General features: G+C 47.2%; 1 protein-coding gene and 1 long non-coding RNA gene across 9 annotated transcripts in view; both read left to right on the top strand.

The window, feature by feature from the left end:
- LOC121000837 (gastrula zinc finger protein XlCGF26.1-like) overlaps positions 1–24,189 on the top strand; it is an 800,859-nt gene that overhangs the window by 179,365 nt on the left and 597,305 nt on the right. The window lies entirely within an intron of this gene.
- Positions 12,972–13,612, top strand: LOC121000883. The gene is made up of 3 exons (XR_005778924.1): positions 12,972–12,982; positions 13,364–13,487; positions 13,567–13,612. It is a non-coding gene; the product is annotated as an uncharacterized LOC121000883 (long non-coding RNA).

The raw sequence follows: 24,189 nt of genomic DNA, 5'->3' as shown, positions 1-24,189 counted from the left end.
GGGAGGAGAAGGTATAGGTGTTATGTGCTCATCCTATACCTCCCTCCCTAGTGAAGTAAGTTTCCAACTGAGACTCCTTCTCCAACTTTTAATTGGATTTTAATTTGTTATTATTATTTCTTTTGTCTCCTGCATCCAACCTTAATTTGAACTGTATGACAGCAATGACAATTACCCCTACCAACCAGTGTGGAATCTACGACCACATTAATTAAGCTTGATCGCACCTTGGCGCCCCTCCGCTGACCCTCACCCCTTGCTTTCAACAACAAGCTGTTGGGGTCATTAGCAATCCCGTTTTCTACACACTTGCATGTTCTGTCCGTGTCAGTAGACCTTGTTGTCCCCGTGAGGTCAGAGCCTTGTACAGAACCTGCAGCTAGAGGCACTGGGGGTCCATTCCCAGCAGGAGCCCACACGGCCCTTAGTGATATACTGTAGTGGGTACTGGTACTCTGCATATGGCCTCCCTTCTGTCTGGGGTGTCGGGGAGATACTGCAGAAGTTGTGTTGTAGGGTAATGTGGTCTTCACACCCCCAGAACCTGGGACATTTCTTCTGAGAAAGCGAATGGTGACATTGCTGCACCCTGAGGTCGGCTGCTCCAGCAATTAGTGACCGGTCTCCTCCAGGGGCAGGAAGGAAAAACCTCTGGCCACGTCAACCACTGGAGAAGAAGAAGAAGTCGGTGGCACTTGGTGAAGTAAGGTGTGGGGGTTCTGTACATCAAAGATCATCTTGTTCACCCCCCTAAGGCCATGGACCATGCTACACTGCTGCGGTTCCCCTGGGGTCAGAGAATAGTGGGGGGCTCCACGGTGACCTGCACCCCCTCATTACTCTGATTTCCCTGCACCGTGTCCCCTGTTACTGGTTCGGTGCTGGTGGCTCCTGGTTTACCTGTTACTGGTGCTGTCTGGTTTGGGCTTTATTGGCGATGGGGCAACCGACAGAAGGACAACATCAGCCTTAGGCCCCTTGGTTCGGGCAAATTATGGCTAATGAGCCCTCGTCAGCAATAACCGGCCATTGTAAATGTGCCCTCGACTACCGGATAACGGAGCACAACGCGCGGATTGTTTCTCATGACGCCGCAATCCTTCTTAGCGGCAGCAGATCCTGCTGTACAAAGAGCAAGAAATGGTTCTGTATGGAGACGAAGAGCAACATCACCGATCCCTGCTGCCCGTACTGTGGAGGAGATCGCTGCATGTAAAGGGGTCTCCTCCACTGACCAGCAGGCGCTTTCTGTCCGGCCGCCTCTCGGCATGTTTCCCGTGCTGCGGCCGCATCTCCCGCCCGTCCCCCCGTTATAATGAATGGGGCCGGGCCAGACTTCCGGAAGCAGACGTGTGCGAGCGTTAGTCCGGATCCGGCAGGATGTTCCCCCGCCAGAAACGGGCAAACCTAACACTAGGGTGAGAGAAGGGACCGGCGGGTGAGGACTATACCAATGAGGGGACGGGGGGACTGTACCATGTGATCAGCTCCTCCTGTATCACACAACAGAGGATTAGATACACAGCTCAGCAGGGAGTATCACACAGGACAGGATTAGATACACAGCTCAGCAGGGAGTATCACACAGGATAGGATTAGATACACAGCTCAGCAGACAGTATCACACAGGATAGGATTAGATACACAGCTCAGCAGGCAGTATCACACAGGATAGGATTAGATACACAGCTTAGCAGACAGTATCACACAGGACAGGATGAGATACACAGCTTAGCAGACAGTATCACACAACAGAGGATTAGATACACGGCTCAGCAGACAGTATCACACAGGATAGGATTAGATACACAGCTCAGCAGACAGTATGACACAGGATAGGATTAGATACACAGCTCAGCAGACAGTATCACACAGGAGAGGATTAGATACACAGCTCAGCAGACAGTATCACACAGGATAGGATTAGATACACAGCTCAGCAGGGAGTATCACAGAGGATAGGGTTAGATACACAGCTCAGCAGACAGTATCACACAGGAGAGGATTAGATACACAGCTCAGCAGACGGTATCACACAGGATAGGATTAGATACACAGCTTAGCAGACAGTATCACACAGGACAGGATGAGATACACAGCTTAGCAGACAGTATCACACAACAGAGGATTAGATACACGGCTCAGCAGACAGTATCACACAGGATAGGATTAGATACACAGCTCAGCAGACAGTATGACACAGGATAGGATTAGATACACAGCTCAGCAGACAGTATCACACAGGAGAGGATTAGATACACAGCTCAGCAGACAGTATCACACAGGATAGGATTAGATACACAGCTCAGCAGGGAGTATCACAGAGGATAGGGTTAGATACACAGCTCAGCAGACAGTATCACACAGGAGAGGATTAGATACACAGCTCAGCAGACGGTATCACACAGGACAGGATTAGATACACAGCTCAGCAGACAGGATCACACAGGATAGGATTAGATACACAGCTCAGCAGACAGTATCACACAGGAGAGGATTAGATACACAGCTCAGCAGACAGTATCACACAGGATAGGATTAGATACACAGCTCAGCAGACAGTATCACACAGGACAGGATTAGATACACAGCTCAGCAGACAGTATCACACAGGACAGGATTAGTTACACAGCTCAGCAGACAGTATCACACAGGATAGGATTAGATACACAGCTCAGCAGTCAGTATCACACAGGAGAGGATTAGATACACAGCTCAGTAGACAGTATCACACAGGATAGGATTAGATACACAGCTCAGCAGACTGTATCACACAGGACAGGATTAGATACACAGCTCAGCAGACAGTATCACACGGGATAGGATTAGATACACAGCTCAGCAGACAGTATCACACAGGATAGGATTAGATACACAGCTCAGCAGTCAGTATCACACAGGAGAGGATTAGATACACAGCTCAGCAGACAGTATCACACAGGATAGGATTAGATACACAGCTCAGCAGACAGTATCACACAGGAGAGGATTAGATACACAGCTCAGCAGACAGTATCACACAGGATAGGATTAGATACACAGCTCAGCAGACAGTATCACACGGGATAGGGTTAGATACACAGCTCAGCAGACAGTATCACACAGGATAGGATTAGATACACAGCTCAGCAGACAGTATCACACAGGATAGGATTAGATACACAGCTCAGCAGACAGTATCACACAGGATAGGATTAGATACACGGCTCAGCAGACAGTATCACACAGGATAGGATTAGATACACGGCTCAGCAGACAGTATCACACAGGATAGGATTAGATACACGGCTCAGCAGACTGTATCACACAGGATAGGATTAGATACACAGCTCAGCAGACTGTATCACACAGGATAGGATTAGATACACGGCTCAGCAGACAGTATCACACAGGATAGGATTAGATACACAGCTCAGCAGACTGTATCACACAGGATAGGATTAGATACACGGCTCAGCAGACAGTATCACACAGGATAGGATTAGATACACAGCTCAGCAGACTGTATCACACAGGATGAGATTAGATACACAGCTCAGCAGACAGTATCACACAGGATAGGATTAGATACACAGCTCAGCAGACAGTATCACACATAATAGGATTAGATACACAGCTCAGCAGACAGTATCACACAGGATAGGATTAGATACACAGCTCAGCAGACAGTATCACACAGGATAGGATTAGATACACAGCTCAGCAGACAGTATCACACAGGATAGGATTAGATACACGGCTCAGCAGACAGTATCACACAGGATAGGATTAGATACACAGCTCAGCAGACAGTATCACACAGGATAGGATTAGATACACAGCTCAGCAGACAGTATCACACAGGATAGGATTAGATACACAGCTCAGCAGACAGTATCACACAGGAGAGGATTAGATACACAGCTCAGCAGACAGTATCACACAGGATAGGATTAGATACATAGCTCAGCAGTCAGTATCACACAGGATAGGGTTAGATACACAGCTCAGCAGGCAGTATCACACAGGACAGGATTAGATACACAGCTCAGCAGACAGTATCACACAGGACAGGATTAGATACACAGCTCAGCAGACAGGATCACACAAGTAGTGGCGTCGCCAGGGGGGGGGCCAGAGGGGGCCACGGCCCCCCCTACATCATGCTGTGCCCCCCCCAAGTGAAGTGAGCCGCCAGCGTCTTAACACAGAATCCGGCAGCAGAACAGAGTGAGGAGGGGAGAGGGGGCGGGGCATGCACGGCAGTTCCCGATAGGCTCCGCCCACCTTCCAGGCAGGAAAGGCAGTGAGTGCAGAGCCAGGAGCCGGAGCAAGAATGACGTCCAGACTCCAGGCAGAGAGTGATTCAAGCGACCCAGAGTGAGTGACAGTCCCTGAGTGCAGAGTCCCACCCTGTGTAATTAGGTGAGAGGAGGGGAGAGGCGGCCATTATATTAATAACAAAGAGGGGGCCAATACATTAGTATTAATATAATGACCCCCTCTTTATTATTAATATAATAGCCCCCTTTATTATTAATGTAATGACCCCCTTTATTATTAATGTAATGACCCCCTTTATTATTAATATAATGGCCCCCTCTTTATTATTAATATAATGACCCCCTCTTTATTATTAATGTAATGGCCATTATAATAATAAAGAGGCGGCCATTATATTATTAACAAAGAGGGGGACATTATAATATACAGGGGGAGTAATATTATGGGGAATGGGGGACTATCTGTCTGGCTCTAGCACAGTATTGGGGGGCAGCAGGATGACAGTGTTGAGACACCAGGAAGGAGAGGATGAGAGTAAAGTGAGGAACCTAAAAAAAAAAATCTGTGAAACTCTGCAGAGACGAGAAGCGGCTGAAAGAAAGTATCATGGCGGTCTTATCTCTGAATGAAGACGTCGAGGAGAGTCTACATCACAGGAGACGTCACTGGATGTAACAGGTATGGGGCGGTATTATACTGTAATAATAATGTCCATGCACATATCTGTTTCACAGTAGGGTTGGGGGAGGAGATTGAGAATATGGCCCACCCTGCCGTATCCTGGCCCCAGACTTCAGGTCACACTGTGCGTGTTCTGAATTCTGGGGGCTTACACCCATCTACTACATTATCTGTACTCAGAGTTATCACTGTTATCTGTGGTGTTACATAGGACTGCAGGTGATCTACTACAGTATCTGTTAAAAGGGGCGTGCCTGGGGTAGGGGGGGGGGGCGCAATTTTTGGCTTGCCCCGGGTGCTGGCAACCCACGCTACGCCACTGGGGGAGGGAGAGGCGTGTCCCTTCCCCTTCCTCTGATAGGCTGCCGGCCTAGTGCCTGCAGCCTATCAGAGGCCGGAGCAGGCGGCGCGATGACGTCATCGCGCCGCCTGAGCCTTACAGCGCGGGACACAGAAAGAGTCTGCATCGCATCGCTGACACTGAGGTAAGTATAAGTGGTTTTTTTTGTTTGTTTTTTTACAATAGTGTTACTGGAACATTATGGGGGCTTATTACAATGGGGGGGGACTTAATACTGGCACATGATGATGGGGGGGACTTAATACTGGCACATGATGATGGGGGGGACTTAATACTGGCACATGATGATGGGGGGGACTTAATACTGGCACATGATGATGGGGGGGACTTAATACTGGCACATGATGATGGGGGGGACTTAATACTGGCACATGATGATGGGGGGGACTTAATACTGGCACAAGATGGGGGGACTTAATACTGGCACATGATGGGGGGGCTTAATACTGGCACATGATGGGGGGGCTTAATACTGGCACATGATGGGGGGGCTTAATACTGGCACATGATGGGGGGCTTAATACTAGCACGTAATGGGGGGCTTATTACTAGCACATAATGGGGGGCTTATTACTGGCACATTGGGGGGCTTATTACTGGCACGTGATGGGGGGCTTATTACTGGCACGTGATGGGGGCTTATTACTGGCACATTAGGGGGCTCTTGTTACTGGCACGTTATTGAGGGCACTTATTACTGGCACATTATTGGTGGGCACTATAGCGGCATCTACTGAGGCCACAAAGAAGGGGTGTTTTATATGGGGGGCTCTGTACAGTAGCATTTTATACTGGGACACATGATGGTGGGTACTAAGGAGAAGGGGAGACAGGAGTACTATGGCGTCATCTACGGGGGCACTAAGAAGGGGTATTTTATACTTGCAAATTATGGGGGACACTGAGGGCATCTACTGGGGCACGATATATGGGGCATTTTATACTGGTACATTATGGAGGCACTAGCAGGAAGGGGGGAGAGGAGCACTATGGAGGCATTTACTGGGGCACTATATAGTTTTTTTTTATACTGGCACATTATGGGGGACATCAGCTCAACTGGGGGCATAAGGGGGTATGTTTTGCACATTATAAGGAGAATTATTTCTACTGGGGGCATTATGGTGGGCTTTATTACTCCCCCATGGTATGACCCCCTAGTAGCAGCACCAGCCTCTCCCTGCTCTGCTATCCCTCTGCCCCTTCTCCAAATCCTTATTATGAAATCTTTCTCATTAGGATAAAACACAACATCAGCTCCGCCGAGCCCCCGGCCAAAGTGTGGAAGTGGCGTCCGAGATCCCCAAGGGCCAAGTAACTGTAAGTTTTCATGTGAAATATGTTTATTTTATATATGTACACTCCTGTGAGAGGCGGGGAGGGAGATCTGTGGATGACACTGTTATAGGGAGGGAGATCTGTGGATGACACTGTTATGGAGGGGGAAATGGGGATGACACTGTCATGGGGTGGATCTGTGGGTGACACATATAGCATAAGATGCTATATACGGTACGTGGCATCCACAGATCCCCCCATAGCAGTGTCATCCACAGATCCCCCTCTCTATAAAAGTGTCATCCACAGACAGCTGGACTTTTATTCCCTGTTGCGGTTTTAGGTATTGGGTAAAGTATTGCAGCATTTCTAAGCATACTTGTGTAAATGTATCGTTGTTATAGCTGCCCCCCCTACTTTTGTCCTGGCCCCCAGTGTGCCCCCCCAAAATTTGAAAGCTAGAGACGCCACTGCACACAAGAGAAGCTGTGATCCAGGCTCAGCAGGCAGTATCTGACATGAGAGGCTTAGATACGGCTGTGCTGGCCGCTCCCAGTGTTTGGGGCTCTGGAGATGGTGAGGGAAGCGCCTGTGGCCCTCAGTGATGTGAGGAGAGGAGCAGGAGCCATGTCTGGGTGTACTAACATGGCCGCCGGAGGTGTAGGGGGCGGGGCTAGTGCTGACTGACCAGTGTGCCGGGCGGGGCCAGCCCTGTGACGTCACACCGCAAAGCATGCTGGGAGAGGAAAACTCCAGGATCCTGAGGGAAAGAGGAAGTTCTGCTGGAAACGTCCTGTGAAGAGGCTCTGATGTCCGGACAGCGGGAGGGAGAGCCCCGGCATGAGGAGGAGCAGGTACCGGGGAGCCGGGGGCCGCAGTCAGTAGTGCAGTGTGTGATGTCTGTCACAGCTGGTGCTTCAGTAGTGCGGTGTGTGATGTCTGTCACAGCTGGTGCTTCAGTAGTGCAGTGTATGATGTCTGTGGCAGTCGATGCTTCAGTAGTGCAGTGTGTGATGTCTGTCACAGCTGGTGCTTCAGTAGTGCAGTGTATGATGTCTGTGGAAGCTGGTGCTTCAGTAGTGCAGTGTGTGATGTCTGTCACAGCTGGTGCTTCAGTAGTGCAGTGTATGATGTCTGTCACAGCTGGTGCTTCAGTAGTGCAGTGCATGATGTCTGTGGCAGTTGATGCTTCAGTAGTGCAGTGTATGATGTCTGTCACAGCTGGTGCTTCAGTAGTGCAGTGTATGATGTCTGTGGAAGCTGGTGCTTCAGTAGTGCAGTGTGTGATGTCTGTCACAGCTGGTGCTTCAGTAGTGCAGTGTATGATGTCTGTCACAGCTAGGGCTTCAGTAGTGCAGTGTGTGATGTCTGTCACAGCTGATGCTTCAGTAGTGCAGTGTGTGATGTCTGTCACAGCTGATGCTTCAGTAGTGCAGTGTGTGATGTCTGTCACAGCTGATGCTTCAGTAGTGCAGTGTATGATGTCTGTCACAGCTGGTGCTTCAGTAGTGCAGTGTATGATGTCTGTCACAGCTGGTGCTTCAGTAGTGCAGTGTATGATGTCTGTCACAGCTGGTGCTTCAGTAGTGCAGTGTATGATGTCTGTCACAGCTGGTGCTTCAGTAGTGCAGTGTGTGATGTCTGTCGCAGTTGATGCTTCAGTAGTGCAGTGTGTGATGTCTGTCGCAGCTGATGCTTCAGTAGTGCAGTGTGTGATGTCTGTCACAGCTGGTGCTTCAGTAGTGCAGTGTATGATGTCTGTCACTGCTGATGCTTCAGTAGTGCAGTGTGTGATGTCTGTCACAGCTGGTGCTTCAGTAGTGCAGTGTGTGATGTCTGTCACAGCGGGTGCTTCAGTAGTGCAGTGTATGATGTCTGTCACAGCTGATGCTTCAGTAGTGCAGTGTATGATGTCTGTCACAGCTGGTGCTTCAGTAGTGCAGTGTATTGTGGCAGTTGACGCTTCAGTAGTGCAGTGTATTGTGGCAGTTGATGCTTCAGTAGTGCAGTGTATTGTGGCAGTTGACGCTTCAGTAGTGCAGTGTATTGTGGCAGTTGATGCTTCAGTAGTGCAGTGTATTGTGGCAGTTGATGCTTCAGTAGTGCAGTGTATTGTGGCAGTTGATGCTTCAGTAGTGCAGTGTATTGTGGCAGTTGATGCTTCAGTAGTGCAGTGTATTCTGTCAGTCACAGGCCGCACTGACATCCTGCGCATGCGCTGCTCTCCTGACGTCGGTGACACTGAAGTCTCTGCCGGAGAGGGACCTGGGAGGCGTCCACCAGTGTCTCCAGCAGTGGTCGTCATCTCCCATAGACGTCCATGTTATGAGGATGTATCCCAGCAGTGATACCAGTATATGTGTCACATGACCACTGTGGCCATGATGGTTTACATTACTGGTATCACCACTGCGGCCAGTGTCAGGGTGCACCATGCTTTACACTGTTGTCACCTCATACATGGAGGAACTGCCCTGACGAGATCTTCCAGTCCTCAGTCCAGACAATAGAGAGAAGACCTCATCTCCTCTGATTTCTCCCAAATGTCCCTCATCATCTCCGGTCATTATAAGCATTTCTATGGGATTTCATGCGGATTCTACATTGACTCCTCTTCTTCCATTCAGGTTCCTGTGATATAGGATTGTCCGATGACATCATCAGTACCAGATAATAGATGGAGACGGGGACAAGATGGCGGAGAGGATGTTAGATCTTACCCTAGAGATACTCCTCCTGCTTACTGGAGAGGTGAGAGGTTCTGATGATGTCACAATACACCATTATCTATGGTAATTACAGGGGATGTGACTGGAGAGGTGAGAGGTTCTGATGATGTCACATTACACCATTATCTATGGTAATTACAGGGGATGTGACTGGAGAGGTGAGAGGTTCTGATGATGTCACATTACCCCATTATCTATGGTAATTACAGATTATGTGACTGGAGAGGTTCTGATGATGTCACATTACACCATTATCTATGGTAATTACAGGGGATGTGACTGGAGAGGTGAGAGGTTCTGATGATGTCACATTACACCATTATCTATGGTAATTACAGGTGATGTGACTGGAGAGGTGAGAGGTTCTGATGATGTCACATTACACCATTATCTATGGTAATTACAGGGGATGTGACTGGAGAGGTGAGAGGTTCTGATGATGTCACATTACACCATTATCTATGGTAATTACAGGGGATGTGACTGGAGAGGTGAGAGGTTCTGATGATGTCACATTACACCATTATCTATGGTAATTACAGGGGATGTGACTGGAGAGGTGAGAGGTTCTGATGATGTCACATTACACCATTATCTATGGTAATTACAGATTATGTGACTGGAGAGGTGAGAGGTTCTGATGATGTCACATTACACCATTATCTATGGTAATTACAGGGGATGTGACTGGAGAGGTGAGAGGTTTTGATGATGTCACATTACACCATTATCTATGGTAATTACAGGGGATGTGACTGGAGAGGTGAGAGGTTCTGATGATGTCACATTACATCATTATCTATGGTAATTACAGGGGATGTGACTGGAGAGGTGAGAGGTTCTGATGATGTCACATTACATCATTATCTATGGTAATTACAGGTGTTGTGACTGGAGAGGTGAGAGGTTCTGATGATGTCACATTACTTCATTATCTATGGTAATTACAGGGGATGTGACTGGAGAGGTGAGAGGTTCTGATGATGTCACATTTCACCATTATCTATGGTAATTACAGGTGATGTGACTGTAGAGGTAAGAGGTTCTGATGATGTCACATTACATCATTATCTATCGTAATTACAGGGGATGTGACTGGAGAGGTGAGAGGTTCTGATGTCACATTACACCATTATCTATGGTAATTACAGATTATGTGACTGGAGAGGTGAGAGGTTCTGATGATGTCACATTACACCATTATCTATGGTAATTACAGGGGATGTGACTGGAGAGGTGAGAGGTTCTGATGATGTCACATTACACCATTATCTATGGTAATTACAGGGGATGTGACTGGAGAGGTGAGAGGTTCTGATGATGTCACATTACACCATTATCTATGGTAATTACAGGGGATGTGACTGGAGAGGTGAGAGGTTCTGATGATGTCACATTACCCCATTATCTATGGTAATTACAGATTATGTGACTGGAGAGGTGAGAGGTTTTGATGATGTCACATTACACCATTATCTATGGTAATTACAGGGGATGTGACTGGAGAGGTGAGAGGTTCTGATGATGTCACATTACACGATTATCTATGGTAATTACAGGTGATGTGACTGTAGAGGTAAGAGGTTCTGATGATGTCACATTACATCATTATCTATGGTAATTACAGGGGATGTGACTGGAGAGGTGAGAGGTTCTGATGATGTCACATTACACCATTATCTATGGTAATTACAGGGGATGTGACTGGAGAGGTGAGAGGTTCTGATGATGTCACATTACCCCATTATCTATGGTAATTACAGATTATGTGACTGGAGAGGTTCTGATGATGTCACATTACACCATTATCTATGGTAATTACAGGGGATGTGACTGGAGAGGTGAGAGGTTCTTATGATGTCACATTACACCATTATCTATGGTAATTACAGGTGATGTGACTGGAGAGGTGAGAGGTTCTGATGATGTCACATTACACCATTATCTATGGTAATTACAGGGGATGTGACTGGAGAGGTGAGAGGTTCTGATGATGTCACATTACACCATTATCTATGGTAATTACAGGGGATGTGACTGGAGAGGTGAGAGGTTCTGATGATGTCACATTACACCATTATCTATGGTAATTACAGGGGATGTGACTGGAGAGGTGAGAGGTTCTGATGATGTCACATTACACCATTATCTATGGTAATTACAGATTATGTGACTGGAGAGGTGAGAGGTTCTGATGATGTCACATTACACCATTATCTATGGTAATTACAGGGGATGTGACTGGAGAGGTGAGAGGTTCTGATGATGTCACATTACACCATTATCTATGGTAATTACAGGGGATGTGACTGGAGAGGTGAGAGGTTCTGATGATGTCACATTACCCCATTATCTATGGTAATTACAGATTATGTGACTGGAGAGGTTCTGATGATGTCACATTACACCATTATCTATGGTAATTACAGGGGATGTGACTGGAGAGGTGAGAGGTTCTGATGATGTCACATTACACCATTATCTATGGTAATTACAGGTGATGTGACTGGAGAGGTGAAAGGTTCTGATGATGTCACATTACACCATTATCTATGGTAATTACAGATTATGTGACTGGAGAGGTGAGAGGTTCTGATGATGTCACATTACACCATTATCTATGGTAATTACAGGGGATGTGACTGGAGAGGTGAGAGGTTCTGATGATGTCACATTACACCATTATCTATGGTAATTACAGGGGATGTGACTGGAGAGGTGAGAGGTTCTGATGATGTCACATTACACCATTATCTATGGTAATTACAGGGGATGTGACTGGAGAGGTGAGAGGTTCTGATGATGTCACATTACATTGTTATCTATGGTAATTACAGGTGATGTGACTGGAGAGGTAAGAGGTTCTGATGATGTCACATTACATCATTATCTATGGTAATTACAGGTGATGTGACTGGAGAGGTAAGAGGTTCTGATGATGTCACATTACATCATTATCTATGGTAATTACAGGTGATGTGACTGGAGAGGTGAGAGGTTCTGATGTTGTCACATTACATCATTATCTATGGTAATTACAGGGGATGTGACTGGAGAGGTGAGAGGTTCTGATGATGTCACATTACACCATTATCTATGGTAATTACAGGGGATGTGACTGGAGAGGTGAGAGGTTCTGATGATGTCACATTACACCATTATCTATGGTAATTACAGGGGATGTGACTGGAGAGGTGAGAGGTTCTGATGATGTCACATTACATCATTATCTATGGTAATTACAGGGGATGTGACTGGAGAGGTGAGAGGTTCTGATGATGTCACATTACATCATTATCTATGGTAATTACAGGTGATGTGACTGGAGAGGTGAGAGGTTCTGATGATGTCACATTACACCATTATCTATGGTAATTACAGGGGATGTGACTGGAGAGGTGAGAGGTTCTGATGATGTCACATTACATTGTTATCTATGGTAATTACAGGTGATGTGACTGGAGAGGTAAGAGGTTCTGATGATGTCACATTACATCATTATCTAGGGTAATTACAGGGGATGTGACTGGAGAGGTGAGAGGTTCTGATGATGTCACATTACATCATTATCTATGGTAATTACAGGGGATGTGACTGGAGAGGTGAGAGGTTCTGATGTTGTCACATTACATCATTATCTATGGTAATTACAGGGGATGTGACTGGAGAGGTGAGAGGTTCTGATGATGTCACATTACACCATTATCTATGGTAATTACAGGGGATGTGACTGGAGAGGTGAGAGGTTCTGATGATGTCACATTACACCATTATCTATGGTAATTACAGGTGGACATGGCTGTAGAAGTGATGGACTCTGGAATGTACATGGTGACATTTATTATTATGTCTTCCATGAACAGGATTACTCCACGGTGAAGAAGACGTCTAGTAATCTGATACATGAGAAGAAGAATGAGAAGATCCTAGAAGTCGTCCACAAGATGATGGAGCTGCTGACTGGAGAGGTGACACCGCCGGGAATGTGGGGACATTATACAGTCACAGCACTGGAGGGGTCTGGGTGATGACGGTGTCATTGTGTTGTCAGGTTCCTATAAGGTGTCAGGATGTCGCTGTCTATTTCTCCATGGAGGAGTGGGAGTATTTAGAAGGACACAAGGGTCTACACAAGGAGGTCAAGATGGAGGAGGACCATCCCCTCACATCTCCAGGTAACGGACAGGACTAAATACAAATGTCCTGGAATTCTCTGTCTGTAAAGTCTGAGTCCAGTCTCTGTGTCTCCTGCAGAGAGATCCAGTCAGAGGACAACACCAGAGAGATGTCCCCGTCCTCTCCTTCCTAAGGACGGTCAGGTAATGGAGATGTCACCGTCCTCTGTAGGAGGACTCCTTGTTTTATCCAGTAGTTTTATAGGTTTATACTGGTGTAATGAGCTGGAGATGGCGGGATTACAGCTGACGACAGATGCTCCATGTTCTCTGCTTCTTCCTACAAGTCTCTGGCTATGGAGACCACTGGTGGGAATAAGGAACCAATAGGTTTATGTCTCCGAGAGGAACGAGTCCGGACGCGTATGGTAGAAGCCGATCTCCTCCACGGTAACCACCTGCAGCATGTCCGGCCGTGCTGAGGATGCATGTGTACAAGGCTATTGGCTGTGAGCCGCCATCTCAGGGCTCCAGACTAAAAAAAATATCAAGGAACCATTGGCTCCTAACCTAAAAAATTTAGTTGCCAAATTTATAATCCATATACTATCGCTGGGATGCTTAGGAGCCTGTGGTTTCCTAGGTTACAGCCCCCGCAGTTAAAGGGGTTGTGCACTCCTTTCCGTGACCAGCCAGATCTGCGTTGGCGATCCCTCGGTGCTGGGTCCCGGTCATTCGCTTCCAGGCCTCCGCTGCTTGTCTGCTTTTTCGACAATCTCATCCAAACAAAAACTTTCCTTGACAGAGTAAGGGCTCATGCACACAAACGTATTTTCTTTCTGTGTCTATTCAGTTTTTTTTGCGGACTGTATGCGGAACCATTCACTTCAAAAAATGGAAGTTACTCCGTGTGCCTTCCGTTTCCGTATTTCCGTTCCACAAAAAAATTGAATATTTCCTATTATTGTCCGCATTACGGACAAGCATAGTACTGATCTATTAGGGGCCAGCTGTTCCATTCCGCTAAATACGGAATTCACACGGATGTCAGCCGTATTTTTTGCGGATCGCAAGATCCATACGGTCGTGTGCATGAGCCCTAAAGCACATCATTTACATTTGGATGCTATGTTCTCCTCTCCAAACTTTTAGCCACTAAGAGGCGCTGGGGTACAACCCCTCTTACCAGGAGTACAGCACCAAGCTACACTGACACATTGTAACAAACCCACAGCTCTGTCACCAGGATGGGTTTTCAGCCTATGTACATATGGGTTTATTCACTGTGTGTTACTACCTCACTACCTTCAAACTCTCTGCTTGCCGTCAGCCACTGGGACACTGAAAACTATCTTAACCTTCTAATTACAGCTGAGGTTCCGTTACAATGTATCAGTGTAGATATAGCATGGCGTTTACCTCTGGATTGCAGTATTGAAATGTAAGCTTGAGCATCTGCATTTACCGACAGCAAGCAGACATCTTCAATTTGATGCAGTGTGGCAAGAGGAAAGGGAGGGCGTTCCACTTTGAAGATAAAGGTTTGTCTGGACCGGTCAGCGTCAGTCTGCTCCGTGTCGGCCACTACAAGCGCGTCCCTTCACTACAACATGTCACTTTATTTGCAGAGTTGTCGCACAGCAAACACTCACCCAGCACACAACATGGCCAGTTCCCTTCTCAGGATCTATGTGCACGCCAGCCGGGACAACACACAGGCCACGCTTGTTCCGCCCACCACACTCACAAGCCAATCAGCGAGCAGGACACAGGAGGAGACTCACAACCGTCCAATAGAAACGAGCGTTGTTCGTGCAGTAGCGAATACTCATGAAGGGGCAGTGACCGCACGAGCGATGGCCGGGAAGTGGGAGCACAAGCCCCGCCCACCCTCTATACGGCGGATCTTCACCCAGCTGACGTCTGCAGCGTGTATCTGCTGGATGAAATTTCTTAGAGGCAGAGCAGCGGAGAGTCTAGGCGCAAATGGCGACAAGACTACAAAGTCTTGTCGCCATCTTGCAATTCTAAGTCGCATTGGCGACCATTTTGGTCGCCATCTGGAGCGCTGGATCTAATATCTAGGTCCAGCCTCTGGGTGTCACAGATGTATTAGGGGAGAACACCAAAAGACAACAAGAAGGAAGGGGAAAGACACTAGGCCTCACCGCTAGGGAAGGAAAAGGGTCACCACCTATAAAACCCTGCTCCAGGCCCTCACTCCTATCCGTATGGGCACCTCTCGATTGTAGAGATGCCCATACACAGGAACCTAGAAAACCCTGGTGACCCTCGGATGCTTTAAAGGTAATGACAGGGCAGAGACAACCCGTTCCTTCCCAGGTGAAGGAACCAGCGTCTCGCTGAAGTCTAGTAAACAACCGGGGGGAAAATACATGGATGATGGATGAACAGGACTTCAACAAGAACCACACTCCAGCTCTTCCAAAACCAAATGAAGCTATCCAGAGCAAAGAGTGATGGGTAAAGTCAGACTAAATGGGGGGAGGTAAAGGTCACATGATCCACACCTGAACAGGAGGTGTGGACATACCAGCAACACACAGACAAAGTGAAACCAAGAGAGGCTGTCAGATCACTCATGTGCAGTCAGTCTTTCAGACCTTCTAAGACCTGTCACAGGTGTGACACTGGGAGACCTGCAGCCATTAGACTCAGACGACGACTATTGTCGGGTCATTTGTGGTTGTCATGATAATTAAAGGGGTTAATACATAACAAGTATCACAGTGCAGTGAATGGGGTACATTTTCCTTCTGGTAGCGCCCCCTGCTGTTTCTTCTGTGACTAGGTTTCTGGTCCACCTTCTCCTGCATTCAGGGATGGACACATGCTCAGTATCTTCTCTGCTCCCTCCTCCTGTCAGTGCCGGTGCAGTCATCTCGTGGAGAAGCAGTGCAGACTCCTTTCATTCATCCCTACTTGTATATTCATGGAGGTATATACAGTCATGTGAAAAAATTAGGACACCCTTTGAAAGCATGTGGTTTTTTGTAACATTTTTAATAAATGGTTATTTCATCTCCGTTTCAACAATACAGAGAGATTAAAGTAATCCAACTAAACAAAGAAAACTGAAGAAAAGTCTTTTCAAGATCTTCTGTAAATGTCATTCTACAAAAATGCCTATTCTAACTGAGGAAAAAGATAGGACACCCTCACATGTATTCCCTCTTAAATTGGCTCAGATCTCACACAGGTATATCACACCAGGTGCACATAATTAGTAGATCGTTACTCTGCATGTTGAATGAGGCTTGCCCTATTTAAACCTCAGACATTTAGTTTGGTGTGCTCCTGACTGTTGAAGTGAGAGTGAGCACCATGGTGAGAGCAAAAGAGCTGTCAGAAGACTTCAGAAAAAAGATTGTAGCAGCCTATGAGTCTGGGAAGGGATTTAAAAAGATCTCAAAAGATTTTGAAATCAGCCATTCCACTGTCCGGAAGATAGTCTACAAGTGGAGGGCTTTCAAAACAACTGCCAACATGCCCAGGACTGGTCGCCCCAGCAAGTTCACCCCAAGAGCAGACCGCAAGATGCTAAAAGAGGTATCCAAAAACCCTAAAGTGTCATCTCGAGAACTACAGCAGGCTCTGGCTACTGTTGATGTAGAAGTACATGCCTCTACAATCAGAAAGAGACTGTACAAGTTTAACTTGCATGGGAGGTGTGCAAGGAGGAAACCTTTGCTTTCCAAGAGAAACATCGAGGCCAGACTGACATTTGCCAGCGATAAAGTTGACAAAGACCAGGACTTCTGGAATAATGTTCTTTGGACAGATGAGTCCAAAATTGAATTATTTGGACACAACAGCAGAGGACATGTTTGGCGTAAACCAAACACAGCATTCCAAGAAAAGAACCTCATACCAACTGTGAAGCATGGAGGTGGAAGTGTCATGGTTTGGGGCTGCTTTGCTGCAGCAGGACCTGGTCAGCTCACCATCATAGAATCCACGATGAATTCTACTGTGTATCAGAAGGTGCTTGAAGAACATGTGAGACCATCAGTTAGAAAATTAAAGCTGAAGCGGAACTGGACCATGCAACATGACAATGACCCAAAACATACTAGTAAATCAACCAAAGATTGGCTGAAAAAGAAGAAATGGAGAGTCCTGGAATGGCCAAGTCAAAGTCCAGATTTGAATCCCATTGAGATGCTGTGGGGTGACTTGAAAAGGGCTGTACGTGCAAGAAACCCCTCAAACATCTCACAGCTGAAAAAGTTCTGCATTGAGGAGTGGGGTAAAATTTCCTCAGACCGATGTCGAAGACTGGTAGATGGCTACAAGAACCGTCTCACTGCAGTTATTTCAGCCAAAGGAGGTAACACTCGCTATTAGGGGCAAGGGTGTCCTATCTTTTTCCTCAGTTAGAATAGGCATTTTTGTAGAATGACATTTACAGAAGATCTTGAAAAGACTTTTCTTCAGTTTTCTTTGTTTAGTCGGATTACTTTAATCTCTCTGTATTGTTGAAACGGAGATGAAATAACCATTTATTAAAAATGTTACAAAAAACCACATGCTTTCAAAGGGTGTCCTAATTTTTTCACATGACTGTAGCTGTATCTCTACACGGGGAGAGGGGCTTAGGAAGAGCTGGCTGCAGCGCACTCCTGGGAGATGCAGGTGCTTGATGGTCACATGGGATGAGCTGCTGCCCACCACAGAGAATGAAGAGACCAGAGCTGCAGAGGAGGGAGTAAAGAAGCCAAAAAGGATGAATATTATACTGGAGAGCAGCGTTTATCCCTTTACCCATGACAGCACCTTAGAGAGATGGATCCGCCACCACAACTGGACAAAAAGCCCCAGAGCAATACAAAAAGTGAACACCCACTTCCTCCCTCAGTGTGTTTTCCTGTCCTCCGGACAGAGGAGCCTAGAGCATGCAGCCTCCAGGGCTGTGAAACAAGGAACACCTTTTGAACTTAGGTTATACAGCAAATATTTGTGTTATGTGGTTGGTATGAATCTATCTGGTACCTTTAGCATGATTGATACATTTGGATATTTGTTGGGCTTCAGGGCCTGGTCCGTCTGCCTCACGGCTTCAGGGCCTGGTCCGTCTGCCTCATGGCTTCAGGGCCTGGTCCGTCTGCCTCACGGCTTCAGGGTCTGGTCCGTCTGCCTCACGGCTTCAGGGCCTGGTCCGTCTGCCTCATGGCTTCAGGGCGTGGTCCGTCTGCCTTTTGGTTTTTGAGGCCTGATAGCTTTGGGGCCTGGTTGGTTGCCTATTGACTTCAGGCTGAATGCCTTTGATTTTATGTTGGTTTCATTGAATTCCGATGTCCTGTGTATGCTTGGCTGTATGCCTGTCTGGCTGAACTTTTGTGCATGGCAGTCCACCTGTGCATCTATGCTTGCTTAGTTAAATGCCTTGCATCTATACCTGCTTTATTGAAAGCCTGGTGTGCGGCTGGCTGCCTGGGAGCCTGTGCCTGGTCGGCTGGCTGCCTGGGAGCCTGTGCCTGGTCGGCTGGCTGCCTTTTGAGTCGTCGCCTGGCTGGCCTTTGGGTCCATGCTTAAAAAATGATGGCTGCCTGGGACTTTCTGGTTCACTGCCTTGAGCCTGTGGTAATAAAAAAAAAAAAAAAAAGTCAGTCTCTGGGCAAGGTGGCTTTTTTCATGGCCTCATGTTCCTATAGAGCTGATTGCTTCTAAAGTATGTTATGCTTGCCTGGGATGACTGTTCCTCCAGCCTTGCATTGTAGCTGGCTGCTTCTGCTGCTGGGCTTATCTAGTGCAGCTGTGTTTGTTCGGCTGCTTACTTTGCATGGGCCGTGTCTGCATGGTTAGAGGCTTTTGCGGCTCGGTCTGCATGGTTGTCGGCTTTGGTCGCCATGTCTGTGTAGCTGGCAGCTCGTGCCGCCGTGTCTTGACAACTGTCTGTTCTTGCAACAGTATCTGGATGACGGTACCTGGCTCTGAGTGGGTGTTTATACCAACCGTGCCAACTGTGCCTGAGATGCAACCATGTCTTGGTGGCGGTCGGCATTGACGGCTATGCCTGCATGATGAACTGGTTCTGTGGATATGCCTGATTAACAGTTTGTAGTTTGATGATCTACAATAAGCATAGTACATCAACAAGGCCCTATAATTCTCCTACATGGGAGTGAAGATATGGGCTGGACCATGTTGTTTGGATGGCCTACAGGACATATGGCGTACCAACAAAGCCCTTAATGGCTCCTAGTTGGGAGTAAGAAGATGGGCTGGTCCATTTAGTCTGGATGGCCTACAGGAGGTATGGCTCACCAGCAAAACCCTATAAATACTTGCCGCCGATCTAGAACTCCCCAGGGAGTCCCTTGAGTGTCGGCGGTTGTCTGCTGGGATTCTTGTGCAGTAGTTTAAAGCGGTGGGGACCCTAGGAGGTCTGAAGGGTCCAGGAGGCTCTTTGGACCTCTTGCAGCAGATCCGTGAGCTCCTCCAGATAAGGGATTGATTCCACGTTAGGGTTCCATCATTGATGCCAGATTGCGAGAAAATTTGGAAAGTGCTGGGTGAGTTCCCCACTACGCACTCCCTGAAGATTCAACAGTTCTGGCTACTCCAGAATCAACACTGAGGGAAGAAGTGGGATTTCCCTTTTTGATTGATCTGGGGCTTCCTGTCCAGTTGTGGGGGCAGATCCATCTCTCTATGGTGCTGTCATGGGTTCTGGAAAATCCAATTACCGGTAAGTGTAATTATATTTTTTTGCATTTCTGTTGGTATGCACTACTCCAGATAACTTTTTCCATGGCTGTCTCCATGACAGCACCATATGTAGGTTGTCCTTCTGGTCTTCTGTAGGGACTAGAACACAGAGAAGTCAATAGGCCGCTCCAGCCTCCAGTGCTCTTCCTGTCTCTACAGAGGACAGGTGCAGAGAGGATTCCTGAGTGGAATTTTCCTGTTCTATCAAATTGTAGGATATTTGCTAGGGTTGTATGGGGGTTTGTTCCCTCTGCTTCCATGGTAGGGTTCCCTAGCCCATCCCAGACCCTTTCTAGACCTTCTCAATTCGGCTGTATGGGATGGCCATGTCCTGCTGAAGGGACCCTTCCCATCAGGTTTGATGTCGGGTATGTTGCTTCCCTATTTGGGCTCTGGCTTCGTCATCAGAAAATCCTGGCAGGCAGTGTGGAGCATCTGAAGGCTTAAGTCTCCAAGTTCAGGACTCGCATCCGTCCAAGAGACTCTCCTGGAGGATCGAGCCCCTGAAGGAAAAGGGGAGGAACTTTATGGAATTACAATTAAACCAAGGCTAATTTAGTTCCATGGGCAGAGAAGGCAGAGGCATCTACTGATCAGATCTGCAGAGCAGCACCTCGGGCAAGCGTTATACCTTTTGTTGACATTACAGACTGGACATCTAATACAATCAGGAGTTAGCCATTGAGAGATTTGACCAAGACTCCCTTCTCCCCCAACCACATGCTTATCTGGTATTGCTCCAGGTGGTGCTGTCATGGAGGATGTACTGAAAAGTAGAAATGAGTCCAGTAATTGTCTGCCACGACCCCAGCCTTACTTCCCTTCCCATGGTTTGTATTACATTGGTAATGAGTAAATACGTATTTAGTTGCATCCATCCTGGTGCAGTATTTCAGAAAACACTGGAGGGAGATGGTGAGAGGAGCCTTGTAACATCTCTATGTTCCTGTCCCTGCAGAAGATGTTATCCAGCCTAATTATTTAACAGACCCCTTCAGAGTGGCTGGATTCATACTTACCTGATCCCTGCTGGTTGATTCCAGCTCCATCGATACATGGGCACCTCTGCAGATTCCTGGTCTCTGAGAATCAACATCCAGTTGACAGGGCAGGGGAGCACCTGCCACCCATGCAGTACGTCACTCAGTCATGTGCCACATTGGTCACAGGTCACTGCTGCTGCCAGTCCTTGGCTGCAGCAGTTGCACCCAACTATCTCCACCCCCGCTCCCCTGTCAATAGTATGTTGATTTCCACAGACACAGCACCTGCAGAGTCGACAGTGGAGCAATGAAGCCAGAACACTGAGGCAGGGACCAAGTAAGTATGAACTCCACCGGGGGTCCGCCTCTCTGAAGGGGTCTATTACACAAGTTTAATGTTGGATAACTCTTTTAAGGATCTTTTGTAGGCATCTAAAACATTCCACTCAACTTGTCCGACTGTCCTGTTATTCACAATATTTGTTTCACACATTTTGAATCAGGATGAAGATCTGAACAATATTAATGGTACAGAGACAGATGTGAGGGGCAATGAGGAATACAAGGAGGAGATTCCTACAGAGACAGATGTGAGGGGCGATGAGGAATACAAGGAGGAGATTCCTACAGAGACAGATGTGAGGGGCGATGAGGAATACAAGGAGGAGATTCCTACAGAGACAGATGTGAGGGGCGATGAGGAATACAAGAAGGAGATCCCTACAGAGACAGATGTGAGGGGCGATGAGGAATACAAGGAGGAGATTCCTACAGAGACAGATGTGAGGGGCGATGAGGAATACAAGGAGGAGATTCCTACAGAGACAGATGTGAGGGGTGATGAGAAATACAAGGAGGAGATTCCTACAGAGACAGATGTGAGGGGCGATGAGGAATACAAGGAGGAGATCCCTACAGAGACAGATGTGAGGGGCCATGAGGAATACAAGGAGGAGATCCCTACAGAGACAGATGTGAGGGGCCATGAGGAATACAAGGAGATCCCTACAGAGACAGATGTCAGGGGCCATGAGGAATACAAGGAGGAGATCCCTACAGAGACAGATGTGAGGGGCCATGAGGAATACAAGAAGGAGATCCCTACAGAGACAGATGTGAGGGGCCATGAGGAATACAAGAAGGAGATCCCTACAGAGACAGATGTGAGGGGCCATGAGGAATACAAGAAGGAGATCCCTACAGAGACAGATGTGAGGGGCCATGAGGAATACAAGAAGGAGATCCCTACAGAGACAGATGTGAGGGGCGATGAGGAATACAAGGAGGAGATTCCTACAGATAAGAGTCCAGGTGAGTAGTTACCACTAAATGAAGCAGAGATGAGTCTGTAACCGTAATGACCCTGAACTGGATATCCCTATAGCAGACGCCTTCCCCAGTTACTAACAGTGTCCTCCAGTACTCAGATACCCCCAGGACTTAAATTAGGACAAAACTTTGTAACAGCCGGACCGTCCCATGAAGAATAATACAAAGCACATATCCCAACACAAGCGGGTAAGAAGAAAGCCAGGAGATAGGAGCTTATCAGTAGATGACTAGAACAGGATGGGGATGGTAATCAGTCAATGGAACAGATGGATGATGGGGGTTATATGGTGAACGGAGGACTGAACAGACAATAAGTGGCCCTGACTGGAGCTTTCCCTGAAACCTTCCCTAGATCTGTCCTTAGACGCTGACCCTAATACCAGACATCACTGACCCTCACTGTCCCTTAAGACATTCCTATGGAAAATCCTAATCTGTAAACCTGGCCCTAAAACAGACAACAGGAGGACACTAAGACCCAACCCAAACTGATCAGAGCTGAACTAGAATCAAGGCAGGACATACTGAAACATGGAACATCCCCTCCCCCCAACCACACACACAGACTACAAGAATCAGAGGTAAGGACTGGACTAACAATAAGAACAAAACTACACGGATGAGGAAAACTAGGAGAGATACCAGAAAATAAAAGGATTACTGGATTCGAAAGCACAGAGCTTACACTATAACCAGTAACCCCCTGCAGAAACTAGGAATATTTACAGCGAGGCTAACCAGTCAGGAGCTTTTCTCCAAACAAGGTGAGCTACAGAAGAGAGGTCGGCTGAGCAAGAGATCAGCTACTGTATAATACATAGCAACTGCCCCAAACATACTAGTAGACAGGAGAAGATGAAACCATAGGAGTGTTCCTGCTGATCCTTGCCCATTACATTACGCTGGTAACGACTCCCTCAGGTCTGCGCTGTGACTCTCCAGGCCTTGCTCAGTAATATCAGGGTTACAGATCTCTTTCATGAATCTCCTGGACGTGTCCTGGTGTCCCTCTGTGCTGGTGTATAGTCCGTTCAGGTTCTCACTTGAGTTGATCAAAATAGATTAAACTTGATGAACCTGTGTCCTCTCTTAAGGCAATGTAATTATGAGTTTCTCACACCGGTTCCTTTGCCATGGTTGATTTCTGAGATATAACACAAACTGGTCCCACATCACAGCATCAGTATAGGTTATGGACTTGGCCACTTCTCATACCTTCTGCTATAACATTGCCATCAATTCTTGTATGCTGTTCATGGACTGGGGCAGCGTCTCCTCCTCCTCCTTCTGATGCCGGGCAAAGAATCTTTTTCGCAGTATTCTGTTAGATCACAGATGCCCAACTTGCGGTTCTTTAACTGTGGCAAAACTAAAACTCCCAGCATGCCTGGACAGTTTAAAGCTATTAGGGCATGCTGGGAGTTGTAGCTTTGCAACAGCTGGAGGGCCACAGATTGAGCCTCCCTGTGTTAGATGATTGATCTCCAGGATGTGAGAAACCTGTGCATATGATTGCCTGGCTCTTGCCTGTTGTAACAGCTCTGTTCTTCTTGCCTCACCCTTCTATGTACTTAGGGCCATTCTGCTTTTAGGTGTGGGGTCATATGACACAATTGGACAGCCCTCTTGTCAGTTTTGAATTTTGATAGCTGCCTTCAATTTGTAAAAGATTATATTAATTAAAAAAAGGTTTTATTCTTGGTAGATGACTGTAC

This window comes from Bufo bufo, chromosome 5, assembly GCF_905171765.1.
Source record: "Bufo bufo chromosome 5, aBufBuf1.1, whole genome shotgun sequence".
Taxonomy (NCBI): domain Eukaryota; kingdom Metazoa; phylum Chordata; class Amphibia; order Anura; family Bufonidae; genus Bufo; species Bufo bufo.
This window is presented reverse-complemented; position numbering and strand designations above follow the sequence as displayed.